The following is an 18,403-nucleotide window of genomic DNA, read 5'->3' on the forward strand; positions in this document are numbered from 1 at the left end:
AATAATAAAAAAAACAACACCTTTAGAAGTGTTGATCATCTGGTTCCCTGCTGTGCTCAGTGTTTCCTTCCACTGATCCTACATCACTACAGTACAAAGGTAGGTATAGAATATATGTCATAGCTGTTCAATAGTTTGACCTTTTTGGTTGTCTAGCCAAAAAATGTAAATGTGCAGCCTTTATGAAATATGTTTAAGGTACATATTTGTTGCCATTGCTTTTGTACTGTATGGGAACACATTGAACTGTACAGAAAAAAATGTTATATAACATGTAATTGCAGGGAGGGCTGGAATGTATTTCAGCACAAATACAATCCATTTTCAAATTAGCTTCAATGTTTGTTAGACAGGACTCCCAGCAGCATTTACATTACCTTGTAACTCTAAAAAATAGTCTGCCCAAGACACTTTGAAAGAACTAGTCTGTTTGGCACATTTCAACAGGCAAATCCCCTCGTAAGCTACACAGGCTTTTGTAAGATAGTTCCACTTCTAAATACCTTCCAAAAAGGCCCCTTCCACTCCTTTAATAGGGTCCCTTCCCGGGATCCTCACATTGGGTCTGTTTTAATAAGGATATCTTAGAATGGAGAAGATAGACTATCGTGGGTGAACATGGGTTATCCAGCAAACTTGAAATGTATGTAATCCAAAATTGAAAACATTTGCATACTAATAGCAAAATATTTGTAAGAAATGTATTGCAGGTTTGCAGGATCACCCAGGTTCACAGATGATAGCCTATCAACTGCAGTCTTGGAGACCTTTAGTAAATCAGGCTCATTGTGTCTCAAAATCATCAACAATAAGAGAATGTGCACACTGGATTAACATTTTGAACAATCAATCTCCTTTTCTTAACAATCTCATGACTGTGGCATGCAGGAGCCTTTTTCATATAACCGCTTTCCAACTCCCACACAAAACCCATACCTCCTTCAATAAAGACAAATTCCAGGTATGGTGAAATTGGCCTTCCGGCCATTTAATAATTACAAACTTTTAACATAAAATAACAATAATCCTTAAATAACAACCAGTATAACAAACATGAATAATACTGTATTAACCCAAATATAACATACTGAAACAAGAAGACACTACAATCACCAGGTGGCAGGTCCTCGCCCCTTGATTAACCCACATAAACCATTACCCCCAGGATCTGCATTTATTGATACAGCTAATTGCTTCCAGGTGCCAATTAACAGCCACAGATGGCTCTCCACACCCATAACTATGTACCATACCTTTTTTTGACACATTCCCCCTCAAGGACCTCACATCGCCACCCAACAGACCCTAAAAACCACTTCTTCCTAAGGTAGAACTCCTATTGTAGAGCTTCATCTCCCACATTCCTAACCCCTATTTCCAGCTTAAGCTTAACAAAGCCTGGGGAAGCATCGCAATACTAATGTGTTCTCATGGGAAGATGTTATAATCAAGCTGGCCTTCAGATCAGAAGAACTCCAATCTTTGCTAGAAGTAGGACAGAAGTTGAGTCCATTCTTTGTTATAGCTAAGCCCCACTGCCTTTCTTTCACGGGCAGACCTCCAGTATTTTCCTTGTAGAATCCAAGCTGACAGCTCTGCTCCACTTATTGCTCTTGCAGCCCTGTAGTATGTGTTCTTGGATAGCGATTCTCTATCCAAGAACACAGGAGTATCGCGGCTGTGCTCATCATGAATGAATGCAGCCGTGGGAATCATCCTGTGTGCGATCCCCAGGCACTAGAGGTTAAATGAGGGTTTGCATTCATGAATGCAGCCATGGGAATCATCCTGTAAGGATTTCTTTGAACTTCCAACGGGTCTGCGAAAATTTAGCCCACCGATTTCGTGGACCCATTGGAAGTTCGAAGAAATTTTCACGAGGCATTCTCGCTCATCCCTAACAGTCATGTCACCAGCAAAGATTGCCAAATACTCAGAACCCAGAATAAGGTCATGGTGCTGCTATAATGTGTGGATATGTTGTAAACTTTCAATTTATGGGAAAAACCTTGTGGGACCCATGAAATTTGCTGGCAGTTTAGTCCTGCCTTACAAAAAGAGGATCTGTATTGTGATGATTACTTTTTAGGTACTCTGAAAAGTGAAATTTTATCTTTTAAAAGTCCATCAAAAATTCAAATTCTCTTACCAGTCCTGCAAAATATATTCACCTAAATCTGCACTCTATGTCCCTTGATAGCAACACTTCCATGTTTGGGGACTGCAAATGCACCACTGCAATGGCACCCATGATCACCAGTTCCTGCCAGTTTTGGTGACATCTTTTGTTGGTCCATTCAGTAAAGGACCATGTTGCAGCAGCCATTAGGAAGTGTCTGCATAAGGCAAGCAGGTATTTGAACCCCAGGAAGGCCTCGGGCAGGAAGTATAGAGAGAAAGACCAAAGCCCAAGCTGGAGTGTCAAGTAACTACAGTTTTAGGTCAGTATATTTTTTATTCATGTTCAGTTCAAACATACTCAATATACAAAAAAGCTCTAATATAACATGCAACATCACCCACCAAACAATAACCTGCATCTAGCATAAAATGGATATATTTTTATATATCCATATTATATATCCATATATATATATATATATATATATTAAAATAAATTGTTATTGTGAATTGGTATGATTCCCTTTCCCAATCCATAAATCCAACCACGTTTTGAATTGTCCCATTTTCAGCTGAAATCAGATGGATCCAAAAATAGTATCCCATTAAATTATTGAGGAAGCACAATCCATAGATCTTTCCTGCGGCAATAATAAAAATAGATCTGGAAGTTACGTCATGCACAGGCAGATCTCATACACTGTCAGCTGCTTGTCCAAGAGCTTTAATATGACTTAAAGGATTCAGTGCAAAGTATTCTGTTGTCAGACGAAGATTAAAGTTGCCAAAGCAATGGTATAATGCTTCCTGCACATCGGAAGAACTTGATTACTGGCATCCCAGACAAATGTGTTATTCCAATACAGCAAACTATATCTTCAGCAGTCATTTATTAATTCATAAAGGATTCCCAATGATTGCTGGCCTGTTTCTAAAGTTTTTTACTGTCTGTATCCTATCTTATTACCATTGGGTTACAGACCTGGTAAACGTTTGTGTCTGCAAAGTGTTAGAATCCATTATGTGTGATACAGTTCAGTGATTTAGAAATTATGAAGGTCAAAGGCAATGATGATCCAGGGAACATCCGATTGCATCATGGAATCAGAAAGACATTTTTTTCACCTGTTGAAGCAAGTTGTACCAGGGTTTTTTTGCCTTCCTCTGGACCAATTATGTCCATAGGGTTTTATATCTGGGATATGTTTATTTCCCTAGTGGTTGAAATTGATGAACTTATGTCTTTTTTCAATGTTTGGTGAATATTCTCAGCAAAAACAAAGAAGAAAAATTACAGAATTTGTGAAACAAGCATACCTTGCATATTTTGGTATTAAACTAGGGGACTAAGATAAGTATTTGGCTCCCCATATGGTATGCAAAATTTGTGTAGAGTGTCTACGTCAGTGGAAAAATGGAAAACTGAAAAGTTTGAAATTTGGTATGCCTATGGTATGGCGAGAGCCCAAAAATCATCATGATGATTGTTATTTTAGTGCTGTGAGTGTCAAAGGTTTCAATCGTTACAAGAAAAACAAATGGGAGTACCCTGATTTGGAATCGGCAAGATGACCTGTACCGCATGGTGCTGATGTTCCCATACCAGTGTTCAGTACACTCCCGTATATTCCTGTATCCGACATAGAGGATATACAGGATTTGGAGTGTAATTCAGGAGTTAGCAGTGGAAGTGAATATGACGGAAGTGTTTCATCGAACCATCAGCTCTCCCAAAGTCCTGTTGACCTAAGTCTGTCAAAACAAGCATCTGAACTTTTAGCATCCAGGCTAAAAGAAAAGAACTGTGTGAGACCAGAAGTTAAACCAACAGTTTATAGGACAAGAGAGGTGACACTCCTACCATATTTCAGTGAAGATGGAGACTTTGTGTACTGTTGTAACATCCCTGGACAACTAGCCCATATGGAAGTACCAGAATACTGAGCAGAAGACTGACGGCTTTTCATAGACTGTCTGGCCAATGAAAGAGCATCACTACAAACGCCGCATTCTTTTTCAACAAACTCTCACTGTTAGACTTAGGGCAGGCTCAGACCAGCGTTGGAGCAAGCAATCCTGCCTGGCTGACACATGGCCAGCGCCGGTACTTAAAGATCAAGTGTTTGCAGATTTGAGAGCGGTGTCAATCACAGGTGCTGAACCCATTCATTCCCTTTTGGGCTGCTATGGATAAATGCTACATGTAGCATCACCCCAAAGACAGCAGTTCACTGGAGCAAGGTAGTGGTAACCGCACCCTAACCTCACCATCAGTCTGAACATATCCTCAAAGTTCTGTGTCTCACAGTGCTGGATAAGGGAAATTGGCCATGATAATAGTAGACAGAAGCTGCTTAAGTGCTGGAAGGTCATTGATGGAAGCCATGATGGGTATGGGTTGAACAGCTGTTTACTAAACACTTTTATACATTAAAAAAGACAATTTCACAGCTGTGGTAACAATACAAATGCCGCTCCTAGTTCGCTTGGCACCTTTGACCATGACCTAAAAATCCAATCCTGTTTGCCAGAAATGAGACAATCCTAAAGTTGCATAAAAATGTTATAAAACATTATTTTTTATGTTGTTAAGTAAAAAATTAACATACTCTGTGCAGTAATCCCCACTGAATCAGTTATATTAACTTTTAATTTGTTCTTCTAGCTGTTTGCAGACTATTGATTTGTTCCAATTACAATATTATGCTTAATGGAATAATCAAAGCCGGTGTCCGCAGTGAATCATTATATATATATTGTATATATTTCTGTTACATACAAACTACCATAAATCAGAAGTGAACAATTTCAAATAATCCTAACATTTCAGTTTGGGTAATAATTGATTTCTTTGCTGAAATGACATATCTAATAATGTATTTCTGTACCAGGGGAGTGTAGTGCATGTGTTTGATGCAAGACTTTTCTGCACCCTTGTAGCTAGGTGTTATATATATATCATTCAATGTAAGATGCAGTCTTGCTGTTGGCAGGAATAGTTCACCAGTGAATCTTGTCTCCAGCATCATCTGGCAGCAGTTGTGCAGGTTAGGACCAATGAGTGTTGCATCCAAGGTGCTGGCTCCTCCTGCAGCCATCATTCCTCACTCAATGGGAATTCTTGAATGAACTCAGGAGGGGGTAAAGCTGCTGTAGCAGCTCAGAGCAGCAGAAAGAGTGAGTCTTTAGGCGGTCTGTTGCTATAGTGACTGGAGCTGCCCAGTCTACTGTGTAGTACTAACAAAGCTTCACTTCTCAGATGCTGATGGGGATAACACAGGGAGGAAAGGAGGAGCAGAGGCATCTGTGTGCAATTATCCAGCTGCTGCCCCAGGTAAAAAAATACATTTATTTGTAATACCTGTGGCTTTTTTCCAGTGTGCTCTATAATGCTACCTTATTACCACTACCTACTACTGGGTACAAGTAAGTGGCTTCATGTCATTACATTACTATTGCTGCAGCCCTGGTTAGTAGATCAGGAAGAAGCTGTCACCTCCTATGGTACACAAACAATAATCATTCACTTTATATTGATCTTTTCATTGCCTTAGCAGGAGCTATGCTGTATAGAAGCTATCCAGGTGTTAAATCTCAGGGACTATACTAGAAATGCTATAATGGTTTTAGTGTTGTGTAGAGATTGTCATTACTTTTGCTCCAGGGATGTAAGCTGTCCAATGGACATTGGAATTTAGAAAAGACTCCTTTTAGAGGTTCCTAACATTACCTTGAACAAAGGGAGCTCTGTATGCTCAATGCTGCCACGCTCACTGGAAGATTATTGCATTCATTACAATGTGCACAATGGGAGGTTTATATGATTTGTAATATTAGATGTATTTCACTATGCCTGTGCAATATGCCTAGTTACAATAGCCATTGTCTAATGTCTGGAAATGTGTCTCTGTGTCATGTAGAAGGAGCCTTCTGGTTACTGAGATAAGGACAGACTATACTGATCTGGTGCTGAAAGGAAAGCATTACTGGTCAATGTATGCAAAAAGTATTGACATGCAAACACAGAGAACTCCTTCTGAAAAATGCTGGATGCCTGACTGTCATACTGACCCTCTGACCTGCAACAAGTATTCAGATGTGAATGTCTGACTTTTCCACAACCTCTGACCTGCAGATCAATAACTCATGAAGGCAGAAGGACAGTATACCAGGTAGGCAACTAGCAGAAATGGAGGTCATCAATGACACTTCACATGCACTGACCCATAACAACAATGCAGATGTGGTACATCTGACTTTTCTCTAACCTCTGAACTGCAGATCATAGACACAAAGAGGTAGCAGGTCCGGTATACCAGCAAGACAACTAGCATGTTTAAATAGAGGTCATCATTGACCCTCTGCATACAATGACCCTCAACAAGTATGCAGAAGTGGATGTCTGACATTTCTCTAACCTCTAAACCGCAGATCAAAGACACATTGAGGTAGCAGGTCAGTATACCAGCAAGCAACTAGCATGTTTAAATGGGAGTCATCAATGACACTATATTCACTGACCCTTAACAAGAATGCAGATGTGGACATTTGACTTTTCTTCAACCACTGACTTGCAGATCAGAGTGTATTCAAATGGAGGTCAATGATCCTCTGTATATAATCTTCATCAAGTATACAGATTTTTATACATTTGATTTTTCTCCAACCTCTGACCTGCAGATCAGAAACTCACAAAGCAGCAGGTAAGTATACCAGCAAGCAACTAGCATGTTTAAATGGAGGTCAAAGACCATGTGTATACAATGAACCTTGATAAGTATGCAGATATGGACTTCTGTTTTTTTTTTTTACAACTTCTGAATTAAAAATTGGAGATTTATGAAAGCAGCAGGTTAGTAGACAACTTAAACACAAATGACACTCTATATACAATGACCCCCAGGCAAGTTAGCAGATATGAATGTTTGACTTTTCTCCAACTTCTGCAGAATATGCAGTCTCATGAAGGCAGAAGGTCCGCATACCGGCAGGGTAACTAGCTGTTTTAAAAGGAGATCTTTATTGAGAGCTTTGCATGTTTAAAATGTCAGAGAATTATTTTTTTACAATTATGATTCATTTATGACTTATTTTATGGTCATCAGATACGTGAACGCTTCAGAAGGTGTACTTGCTACAAATAAAGTGGACATCTTCATGATTTATAATCAGTTTACTAAACTGCCTTTATTAGTGATAATGATAGAAATGGAATTTGTCTACCTTTCCAAATGCAGTCAGTTTTCTAATATAACAATAAGAGCACTGTGTGAGGATCTTTATTTATTCTTTTTATTTTTAGCAGTTAACATCTGCAATTTAGTAACAGAAAAGAAATGTTTCGTTTTTGTTCCTTGAAGTAAAGGGCTGCATTTATTTTCTGTACATGTTCCATTGCCCTGACTGTAGTAAAGTGATAAAAGAAAGCATCGGGTTGCTATGGTGTAGTGTGCTTTTGCTGTTTGCAGGGCTTTCTTAAGTAACCCACAAATCCCATTTTCTAAGAGTATAAGGGCACGATGACATTTGCTGATGTTTTCGTACAATAGGAGCAGAGGGAATTAAGAAGTGAAAAAACAGTCACATCTGTGATAGTCCCTATATAGAGCAAGTCCCTTAACTCTTGTTGTGTAAATGAAATCTCCACAGATTAGTTGGGGTTTTTGCTTGGATACAGATGCAACACACAGTATTGTAACACACTGAGGTGTGATGTGTTACTCCTGCTGTGCATAATCAATCTGCAACACTTTTTTCCATTTACAGGAATAAGATACAGCAAGTGTCAAACACAGGCGCATAAGAAGGAGGGAAAAGGGCACAGTGAAATTGAGAGCTTCATAATGCAACAGTGAACAGAAAAATTACCTGCCATTGCATATATTTATGTATGTGGTTGACAGGCAGATCAGAATATTAAAGTATATATACACCTGATTGCTAAAAAAAATCTTTAACATGTTCATGAGTCAGTTCAAAGTGATTTTAAAGATTTTTAAATCATTAGAATTTGTTATAGGGTGACAACACTCTGTTGTCAACTTGTCACAAGCTCTCCTGCAGTTGCACATGACAGATATATATTTCACTCACTTCATCAAAAAACCCACCATTAAAATGCCATGTAGCTATCTGTGCAGGGCATGTAGGCAGGAAATGACTGTCAATGGACTGCTGGAGATTATGCAGCAAAGGATAAAAAATAAGGGAAGGCCTAAACTTTTTGGGGAGAGTTTTTGCTAAACTTCTAGTGTAAAGAGCTGCTAGTTAAAGTAGAACAATAGTATATAGAAAGTTTGTGAGTAGGCAGGTCTTTTAGAAAAAAAAATTGATATAGGTTTCCCAGCATCCCTGGGACTGGTTGCTGGGACTGAATAAACCTTTGTGCACATGTGCGGGAGTTATGTCAACCTGGCCAATCAAGATAGATGAAAAGTAGGAAACACCGAGGAGAAGCAAAAGATGTATTGCCGCACACGCAATGAAATGGGGACAAATGAGTGTATTTAAAAAAATGTGATCAGAAAATGTTTATTTTATTGCAGAAGGGATAGGCAATGCCCCTTCTGCAACAAAGGATCTGCCTGATCTCAATTTTTTTAATTTTAGCTTATAGTTCCGCTTTCTATTTTACAAGCTTTTTGCCTGTGTTAAATCAAGGAACATCCAGATTAATAAAATCCTATCATAGAAGCTGCCAAGAAAGAACAGATTCCATGTACACAGTAGAAAATTGCTGTGCTATGAGGAATAAACACCTCCTCCCCTTACTTTAAGCTTCATACAGACGATAGATTTTCGGGACAATCGATCATGATTTTTTCTGGTTAAAGTATAGTAAATCAGTCCCACCATGTCATTTACCAGACTGCCTCGCTGGAATGACTAAACAGCAGCCAGTAACAACTATTATTGTTTACTATGAAGAGAATGCAGCAGGGCACCTTTACCTAATTCATCCCGATTCCCTCACCAAAGAAAAGAAGAGCGCTCCCTGTACAGCTCTCAATCATTCTACTGTCACTGGAAATTATCACTAACAATCATTTCCAGTGACAATCACTGCACGTATGAACAAATTTAAATTTGAATTACAAAAATGCTTTAAGGTGAATAGTTCTTTTCACTCTATATAGCTGCTATGTATTTATACATAAAAAAACATTAGATGAAGAAGTGTAGTGAAGTTGTTACCTATAGAAACCAGTCAAACCAGGATTGAAAACATTTGCCAACAAATAGCAAATCATTTTTATAAACACTTACAGTGTTTTTTCTTCATTAAATACAAGCAAATACAATAGGGGACAAGAAAGGGGCAGTTTAATTTAACAGAATTTTAGAGAGATTAACGCCCGCCCACCCTTGTAGGTTGGTGGTTTGACAGGATGTTGTGTTTGGCGGTGTGAAAACAATGTGTTGGTTAAAGGTATGGTACATGGTGATGGGTATGGAGAACCATCGGTGGTATGGGGTGTCCAAGTTGGTGTAATAATGTAGTGAAAAAGGTTAATGGCGGGAGGTATGCATAATTGATATAGTTCCTGAGGCTGTGGAGTGGCACCTGGGAGCAGTTGTGTGTATCAATGAAACGCATCAATGGTTTTGTGGGGTTAAGTATGGTCGAGGACCTGCCACCTGGGTAGTGGGTTGCTTGGATTGTTATGTTATTGGTATTAAGGTATGGTTATTATTGATGTTGTTATTTACATATATATTTTAATGTTAAGTTAGGTTAAAATATTGTAAGTTAATAAACGGCTGGAAGGCCATTTTCACTACATCCGAGTATCCGTCTTCATTGGGGGAAAGGTATGGGTGGGGTTTGGGTAAAGGTTTATATATAGGTGGAAGAAGGCTCTTGCATGCCACAGTCATGGTGAATTTAAATCTCAAGGAGACAAGTCGTAATGTTTGTATGAATAATCAATTAAATCAAAATTGTGATCACTATTCATCCAAGAAATTTGATTGGAAGGGCTGAATACTGTAGACGTTGTGCAATGTTTTGATGGCTCGTATCAATGGATTGGTTGGCTGGGCACTAGTAGATCTGCTTATGTGTACTAGTCCTCAGTCTGCTTGCTACATGGTGACTTGTCTGGCCAGAGTGGCCATTCCAGGAGAACATGCCCCAGCCATCATAGTTATTTGGATCACAGAAATACTAAAGCTTTCCCAAATACAGAAAGGCAGTGTTGCTTTGTATATGGAAGCTCAGTATATAAGAAGACATTAACCATATTCATATTTAGTGTACAACAATCTATGTTAATATGTGTAGCTACCTCATTACACCCTGCTTACTGTAAACAGTGCTACTTTTTCCATTCCATACAGGTACAGGATGTAAGGTAAAATTTGTAAAGCATTGTAGCCGTTTGGCAAATGTATAATGAGTATGTTCAGTGACAGTAATGACAACTATGATCACATTCATGATGTAGGTCATGTCGTCTGACTTCCCTGGGGACTTTCCCAGCCCTAGAGACACAGTTCTCAGTTTTATGGCCATTTAGTCTAGCATGACATTAATGTTTTACACTATGTGAGTTTACAAATTACTTGTTTTGTCAACATAACATTTATTGTAATGGAATGAACAAAATAGACATTGAACAACAGCAGAGCAAAGAAAGCAGATGGGAAGCACTGTGTTATACACTGTAATAAATGTGGATTATAAGCAGTCATTTTCAAATTTCCCCATCTGCCTCAATCTCCACTTTACCCTTTCTTCTGCTTCACTCACTCCATGGGGATTCCAACAACTATTACTGAACTGTTCATAATGAGCTTATAAATCTCTTGGGGTAACTCGAAATGATTACACAATTGTGTATGATGTAACTTACAGTGAAATTTCAACCCACAATGGTATGAAGCTTTATAAGTTCACCCAGTTTGTTTGCAAGTCATTTAAGTCAAGTTAAGTCAAACCTATAATGTTTTTTTTGGATTGTATGTGCTATGGAAATTGTGGGCCCAGTAGTATGGTACATGGCATTGACAATGTGGAAACTGTATTCTGTATGTTGTGAACATGACTGTGTGTGCTGTGGGCACTGTAGGGATCAGTTGGACTGTGTGTGAAATGGACATTAGAAAAACTATGAATTCTTTTGGAATCTTTGCTTTAAATTGTGTTTATAAAAACAGAATAATTTATAGTAAACAAAGACAATACGGGCCATTACAGATTTGTGGTTGACCACAGCGTTCTACTGCAGGCTCAACTGTGCTTCCAACTGATCCCATTAAATTAAGTGGAAGTGAAAATTCCACACTGAGTGGGATTAATCTGTAAAGCTAAAGTCTGACCGGTTGTAGAAATTTCACATTTATCTGTTCCTTTTTTTTTTTTTTTTTAAAAAGAAATGCCCTTAAGTGATAAGGAAACTTTTAGAAAGAAGAGGTAATGGGGATTTTTAAGGCATTTCCAATTCACATAAAGGTATATTCCCAAAAAGGTATTAATAAAACAAAACTCTTTATTTACAATTTCTTAAAAGGTCAAATCCATACAAGGATAGGGTATTTTTTGATGGTGAGGTATATGAAAATACACTTATACATGTATAGGCTGTGGTGGGCCTTTACTATAGATTTATCATTCTACTTAGCTGAATTGGTTATGTTATGTTAGAGAATATCGTAGGGCCCTACGATAACCTCTACTATAACCACAACATATTCAGCCTCATACTGCAAAGGGTTAAATCCTTGTTTATGTCTAAAGTTCATTTAAATGGTGTTTTACTCCCCTTATCCCATGCCCCCCTGCAGGCTCTAGCTCTGTGCGACTGGTCCTCTGCAGCCTGTTCCATAAACTAATCCGAGTACTGACGTCATCCCCAACAGGGTAAGACCAATACTCTTGCATTATAAGTGAATAATGCCAAATGTCCCTCAACCTAGATCATAGAGAAACTAAAGACGCATGCTGGCTGCTGGGGAGGAGTAAGGTACTTTTTACCCCTAGATATAAGTGAACATTTAACCCTTGTATGGGGTCTTGCAAGGGTTAAATGAACCTGAAGTTCACTATTTAAGCTGTAAGTATATAGTTCAGCATTTAGGCTGAACTTAAGGCAAATATAAGAAAATTCACAAATGAATATATAAAAACATCAAGAATTTGTATGTTTTATATCCATAGTATCTATGTAAGAGTCGTTTTATTTCAAAACGGAGGCTTTACAAGGGACCGATCAGTTTATGTGCTCACAAGAATCATGCTAAAAGGAGAAGCTTATCACCATGCTACTAAACTCTTACACATGGTCAGCATTACTGAAGAACTTTGAGCAGCATTTTTCCCAGAATAGCTAGTTCAGTCCTAGAGTATAGTTCCTCTGCAGCATACTCATACAGTGTAGTCATATGAAGGTAGAAAACATCATGGAACCCTCAGGCTTCTTATAAAAGCAAGAAAGTACTAGTGGTACCCCTATATTGTAAAAGCAGCGAATTGTAAAGGTCCCCTATAGGACCCAGTTTAATTACTAATTGTGTACAAATGTAGGATATATAGGGAATGCATATAATTCTAATATATGCATCTAAATCTAATAATAATCACAGTGCTAAATAAGAATAATAAATCGTATAGTAAGATATAAATAAACCCAATAACACAAGGTTAAAATATTGCACATTGCTTCTTATTAGGTAATGCTGGGCCTATCCTAGGGTTGCAATATTCTGTTTGCTTTACCTCTACCTCTCCCTACTTCCATAATTTAGGAGGATGTTGGTTCTGTTGTGTAAGAATGCCTCAAAATCTCTTAGAATTAGCGTTTGGCTCTGCTAAATTCTTGCCAATTTTGGCTGATTTCCCATAGGATAATAAGATAAAAAATGAAACTGATGCGCCTGGGACAGGATTTTGCAATATTTTCCTATAATAATATCAATAAATAAAGACAAAGGCTAAAAACAACGTTTATAAAATAGTACAACAATTTATGTTTACTACAAGATTCTGAGGAAAGAGATTGTTACTGGGATAATCTCACTAATCTTTTAATGCGGGACATTCATTATGAATGCCTAACTATGCAATGAATGTATTTTAAATTATTTGATAACATGGAATTCACAGTAAGGGATTGTTTATCTCCACACCACTTTCAAAACTAACAAAATATACAGGTTCAGAATTATTCATTGTAGCAAAGTAAAGTTGCAGACAGGTGTAAAGGACAGGCACCTAGAGCATATAACCTAGCAGCTTTCACTGCTCCCATCTATAAGGTTGAACATTATGGTTGGGAAAGCTCAATGACTTCCTAGTAGTAAGAGATGGCTTCTGCCTCCGGCCTGCCACATATTCTCATTGTCCTGTTAATATGATGGGCAGCTTTACTCTCCAGTAGTAATTTGGCAGGAGTGGCCATGAAAGCTTTAATAGTATATATAACTGCAAATTCTTTGCCTCATTGGAATTCAATGGTTGCAGAGTCACTTTAAAGCAGTGTTTTTCAACTCAGGTTGCTCCAGAATTTGCTAGGAGCTATGAGCAATTTGTATCTCCCAGGTCAGCCTAATGGTCACCAATGCTCTATTTGGCTATCTGTAAGGATGACATTCATTCCTATGGCCAGCAATGTAAAAGGCATTCATTCCATTGACCACCACACTGACATATTGTGAGCTGTAAATATAGTAATAATAAAGGGTTCCCGGAGGACCTGAAAGTTATTCTAAGGGTTCCTGCATGTTAAAAAGGTCAAGAAATACTGTAAAAAAGTGCTTAAACATATTTTATTTTCTTTAGTTTATTTAATAAACATACAATTAAAAATGATTTTATATTTGACCAATAAGTGCAGAAAATTACCAGCTGATCCAGATAGAAAACTCCCTCCACTGCACGAAAATCTCATATAGCAGGGATAGGTGGGGTAGGCTTGGGAATAGAAGATATCGAAGGCAATGAGATTTATCTTGGGGGATGTTGTACTGCAAAAACATGTGAATTAAGGCAAATGAGAGGGTGATTTAACAGGTTATACAATATATGTTTTAATAAAGAAGCTTTTAGACAGGGGTAATATGGACTTACTGAGTAGAGCATAACAGCAGGATTGTCTCAGGGAGAAGAAATGAGAAAAAGCTTGGGCATCAAAAGAGAATGGCGGTATATAAGAGATGTACAATGAAGGAGACATGGCTTTTTGTTAGAGAGTGCATGAGAAAGTGTTATTAAGAATGGATCATGGATGAATAGGGACAAAAGTGCAATGTGTGGGAGGAGAGAACATTGAACTGCATGCTCATAAACACAAGATGGAGACCATCAGCACCCTTGAACTAACAACAGCAACCCTGTTATACAGTATTTACAGAGCAAGTAAACTAAGCATTTATCAAACAAATATCCACATAAAAAATACATCCACATCATTATGTAAATTTAAAACTGTGCAAAACCTTTAAATATACTGTAATACTATGTACAAATGCATACTGTGTGTTCTAATATTTCACAGGAACAGTAGATGTGTTGCTGTGAATGTGATGGGGAAGGGCTTTGTTATTTAGGAATGTTTACACAGGGAATAGAATATCAAAACTGAGATTACTAACTGTACCAAAGTCAGTAGAGATGGGACTAAAATTCTGCAGGGTCAAATGATGAAATATGAGGAAGTATCCCAACTGGACTGGGTTCTGAGAGGTTAAAACACATAGATTAGGGACTGACTACAGAAGGTTGACACATGGAGGTGATTGGCAGCTAAGAGGTAAGTACACTTTTGCTGCATGTTAAGGGGTTAATATATATGCCTTGAGACTGAACACACATGAGCTGAGGGATGGTTATGAGGGGAGTTATTACATGGAGACAAGACACCTAAAGCCTTATTACACCTGAACAGGGCATTCGGAGGGTAATAATATATTTTGGGGATAGCATATATCCCTGGGTGGTTACTGCAAGCACACTAAATATTAATTAGTGGGTGAGGGGGTTGATGCACATGCTCCTAAAGTAGATAACACACACTTCAGACAGCTAACTGAGGGATTAAGGTAAGTGATCACAGGGTTATTGGCCGTTGGTGAGGTTACTGCACATACACTGCAAACTGGTGACCAATGGGTAAATAATTATATACTGCAGACGTCATAGGTTAAAGTGAGACTAATCCCCACTATATTTACATGTTTCTGTCCTGTTGTAGGGTGTCACTTTGTTCTTTCTTTTTCTCTTCCTTCTTGCTATCTTTGGCCAGCTTGATTGGCTGGGCCAGGATGACATGCAAGTCCAAGCATGCAAGTGCAGTGAAAGCTGAAATTGCTGGGTATCCAGAAGGGTTATTGCAAGTGGCATCACCTGTCCCTTTCAGCAATAATGCCCCACCTGATCCAACGTTTTTATTAGTGGAACTCTGGTTCTGCTTTATTGCCAATACTTGCGAATGGCCAGGAATAAGCTGCTTTGTACATTGGCAAAATAAACCTCTGACTCAAGCATCCTCAATAGGAAATTGAAATTGTATTGAAAAAATTAAACTGTAACTTAGCTTTATTATCATTACAGCAAAATATATTTTTTCTGATTTAAAGGTTCTGAACTGATCAGAAATATAGGGGAACTTCTTTGACTGATTCACTTAAGTGTTTACATGGGAACTTGAGTTTTTGAGCTTTGTAAACAATAGGCCTAATTCAGCAGGTCTAGAATGCTAGTTAGGTACGCATTAGAAAATTGATTAAGATTACCACCTCTATGTAAAGTATTTAAAGGAGGTGAAATTTGCAGTAATTGTTTTTGAAATTATTGCTATACACATAGCAGAAATTTCAAAAACAATTACTGCAAATTTCACCCTAGATTGATTTATGTAGGACTCATAAGTTAGAAAACACCTATGGAAAAAAACATGTTTGTATCATTGGTGAGTGTAAAATGCTAAATAGACCCAATAATATTCATCCAAATAAAAAAAAAATAAAAAATAGAATATTGGTAAAATGTTTTTTTTTTAGCACTAGCTATATTAAATAATGAAAATAATCTACAAAACCACTGTATATTTTCTCTGAGCATGGACTAGATCTTAAATAAAGAGAGTAAATGTTGATCCCATTCAGGAAAATGGGCAAGCTATTATCACAGTCAGTGGTTGGTCAGGTGTGAATACTTTCAAGCACATCATTACAAAGTCTCTAAGAGGAGATGTTGCAGAGAATAAAAGGTCATCTTGTATCAGAGGACATCTTTTATAGCACTTAAACAAAAATAGCTTTGCAAGGACACAGGATGTAGTGCCAGTTTCAGGAAGCTACTCTGATGCGTGTTGTTTTATTAACATAAATCTGCATAATTTGTATCGGACAGACCTTTTCCATGAATTGAAATAAAACCAAAAGTGTCATACATGTTTTATAAATTCCCAGAGACGTCTTTTATGTTTAGTTCGTGACTTGGAAGTGCAAGCTAATTAGAGTCAGGACGTGATGTACTGTATATCCTAAGGACAAATTCTCAGTACAGTCTTTGTTTTCCTTAATTTATCCTTGGTATTAAACTTAATTTTCAGTTGTCAAAAATATATTTTGTACAACATATTTCAGAACAGCTAAATAGATTTTATAACCGAGGACCAGAGAGGTGTACAAGGGTGCAATGTGGTTCAGGTAGAGCTGAATAATGTTTTATAGGACTGGTCTCTAGATCAGTGATTTTCAACCACTGTGCCGCAGGGCACGAAAGATCTTCAGGTGTACCGTGGGACATTATCCAATTACCATTGTCGAGTGTCTGTGTTGTAGTGACTGGCAGAGTAATGTAATACTCTTCCATGTCAGTGGGTGGCAGTAGGTAGCTTAATTGCCTTGTTTATTCTTAGAGACAAGAGAATTAACTACAGAGTGTCATTTTGTAACAATTTTCATTTGTGGCGTGCCACAGGATTTTTTCAATGTGAAAAATGTGTCGTGGCTCAAAAAAAGTTGGAAAACACTGCTCTAGATATCATTATCTTAAAGCATACTAACTTATTGCAAGCCACAATGTAATAGATATGAATATATAAGCAGCATTACCCATATAGGATAATATAAACAGTTCAATCTTAACTTCTAAATTACATAAATTGACACACACCATGGTATTGCGTGTATTTTTCGGGCTTTTCTATGCTTACATTCAGTGCCTCATACCTCTAAGCACACCTAAATACCTCTTTGTATTACATGTAAAACCTTATATCTTTGTATTACAAGCAGTATTTTAAATCAAGCTACTAAAAGCAGTGGCTTATACACCTGGATCACATACTGTACCCAATACTTCATGCCTTTGTTACATGTGTTACCTTTTCTCATTCATATATATATATATATATATATATATATATATATATATTGTGCTTTACAGCTCTGTAATACTTCCTCATTATATATTGTACTACTTTCCTGTATTCAGTAACTTTGTGACCAGCATTAGTGTCCCACACTGTTCTTCATCCATCTCTATTACATACAATGCCTCTGAACTTTCTACTGTATCGAGTGCTTTTTATATATTGTATCTGCTACATATAATACTACCTGTTTCATACAGTACCTCCTGTCTCGCTACATGCATTGCATTGTGCCTTTCCATTACAAATAGCACCTAAATCCTCTCTGCTACATAGAGTGCCTGAGCAGCATCAATTTATTTTGCAGGTAGACATGATTCACTGGTATAATGGGTAATGTGATTCAAAGAGCATGACAGTGTTCTTGTTAAACAACCTCTTCAATGGAAACTATGGGCAAATATGAATTGCATAGCACTTAATATGTGTATAGAAGGTACTGTACCTCCTTTGGACCCAGATCCACAAATCTGCAAACACTTGTGTTTGTGCACAGAAAACCTAGCATATGTATAGTCCTTTGGACAGTTGTTATAATATTTGTCCACATGGGAATATTTCCCCCTACCTTGGGCGCTAGCCACAACACACAATGTTGGATTTTCCTTCAAGATCTGTCTTGGTCACAATGGTCCCCAGAATAGATAGAAAGGGTTTATATTCCCAGACAAATAGCAATACAACTAAAGAAATGGATTTGTGGTGCTGGATGAACAAGACTTATCTCCACAAATCGTAAGGGATTAGTAATAATGTACCATGTCTGAACACCTAAATGAATAGCATGGGCTTCAAGGGCGTTAAATATAAGTTAAAGTTAAGGTATATAGATAAGTTAAAAGTATTCTGCACAACCTTTATTTTATTTGTATTCTTTTAAAATATGCTTTTTTTACATACTATTT

General features: G+C 37.6%; 1 protein-coding gene across 1 annotated transcript in view; it reads left to right on the top strand.

Annotated features, from left to right (window-relative positions):
* The first annotated feature begins 5,323 nt into the window (after window positions 1-5,323).
* The window catches only part of RNF182 (ring finger protein 182), a 29,647-nt gene continuing 16,567 nt past the window's right edge, over window positions 5,324-18,403 (top strand). Inside the window, exon 1 of the mRNA XM_072411672.1 lies at window positions 5,324-5,455. The gene's annotated coding sequence lies outside the window, so the exon portion shown is untranslated. The remainder of the gene's footprint in view (window positions 5,456-18,403) is intronic.

The sequence above is a fragment of the Pyxicephalus adspersus genome, chromosome 5, assembly GCF_032062135.1.
Source record: "Pyxicephalus adspersus chromosome 5, UCB_Pads_2.0, whole genome shotgun sequence".
In the NCBI taxonomy this organism is placed as follows: domain Eukaryota; kingdom Metazoa; phylum Chordata; class Amphibia; order Anura; family Pyxicephalidae; genus Pyxicephalus; species Pyxicephalus adspersus.